This window comes from Poecilia latipinna, unplaced genomic scaffold, assembly GCF_001443285.1.
Source record: "Poecilia latipinna isolate Pla-1442-1.1 unplaced genomic scaffold, P_latipinna-1.0 Scaffold141, whole genome shotgun sequence".
Lineage (NCBI taxonomy): Eukaryota > Metazoa > Chordata > Actinopteri > Cyprinodontiformes > Poeciliidae > Poecilia > Poecilia latipinna.
In genome coordinates this window covers 119,859-121,612 of record NW_015112757.1, presented here as the reverse complement: position 1 = coordinate 121,612, position 1,754 = coordinate 119,859, and positions in this window count along the sequence as shown.

Sequence of the window (1,754 nt, the reverse complement as noted above, 5' to 3'; positions counted from 1 at the left end):
GGACTTGGACATTACGTGATTTATCGTAAGTCACACATGCGCCATTGCTCTCCATTGAGTCAGGAATATCGGTGGTCAGGAAACCACTACAATCACGCAAAGAATCAAAACAATGGACGCAATGTTTAGCAGTTAAGTCAACCATGGATAATGGTAATAAGGGCTTCAGATTTCACAGGTGACGAAAACCTTGTTCAATCTTTAAAGAAAAGATTGAACAAGTGAGCAGTGGGTCAGTTATACTATCCTAACTGTTAGCCTGGTATTGACTTTGATAACATTAACATGTGCTGCGCAGTTCGGTGCAGCACGTTGCACCGAACATGTGCTGCACATTTATTTTATTTACAATAATTGTAAATTATTTTATAAAATTTACAATTTACCGAAGGTGGGGTCTCAACATTTCCTTATGACATATTTTCAATAACTCACCCAGTTCACTAAAACAGGTCAACCCGCCCACCAAGTCATCAGTAGAGCAGGTGTTAAAATGAGTTCATCAACCACCGCTGTGCTCAGGCGAAAACTTATTAATAATCACAATATAGACATTAAGCCTGACAGCATAATGTAACAGACTGGATGTTCTGTTTTAGTGTTTTTGCTACTTTTTTGTCTGGGAAATGTTTGTTTTTGGTGTTGATTCCCCTGATCGGTAATCTCTGCTCTATCTGCTCGTTGAGCAGTTGTTTGTCGGTTGCCATGGCAACGGGTCGTGCGAAATACCGTCATACAGAGCTAGAAAAGGCGGAATGGTTTTTACCAGAACAAGAGTGGTAGCATGAGAACAAATGAAAGTTTGATCTCTGTAATTGTTTGGTGAATGAGGAAAATAAATCACCAAGAACAATCAATAAGTTTGGAAATTGAACCTTCTTTTGCCTGTGTCCAGAAACTTGACCCCAGTGCCTCAGTAGTGGCTTGGTGGAACTTTTATTGGATGTTTGGCTTGGCAAACAGTCAGAAGTGGTTCTAGCTAGTTTGGTTCTTCACCTGTTTATCAGCTTTATTGTACCTTTATTGTGGCGCACTGCTGCAATTCCTAAAAACAAGCAACAAAAACTGAGCTAATCCCCTGTGTTCGCAAAGCGTGGTGATATTTATAACAATCGTCAAACTACGGCTCCTACAGCATATTTAAAATAAAACGATTGACCAATATAAATAGAAATTTGCCCCTTCTTGCATCTTGACAGAACTAACAGAAACTAAACTGTTTATGTATCATGGAGAATTGATCAAACATCAGTTTTCTAATCTTTATTTTAAGTCGTATTTAATAGATATATCTAATAACAAATGATGGCGCTACTAATATTTTCGTGACAGATTTCTCCTTGTCCTGTATTGGGATAAAATGGTTTTCTGGACACAATGAATCACATAGCGACCAATAGGCGCTGTCCAGTCCAGTAATGCATATCAACTAGCAGGAATATGAAAGACATAAAAATAATTAACTATACTACATTAAGAAATTGCATTTAAGCCTCAGTGCTACATGAAGCTTATTTTGAAACAATGCAAGTTAAAAACAATATTTTGTGTGGGTATATATATATATATACTCACACCCCTGAAAAAATCCCTGCCCCCCTCTTGCCACCCCATAAATATTTTTCTAGATCCGCCCCTGCGCAACGTCAAACCATCCAAGACGTGACCATCCATTTAAAGGAGCCCGATAGCAACTCTGGAGGAGCTGCAGTGATGCAAAGCCAGTTTTAGGTCCAAAGTCGTTTCAAAGCTTA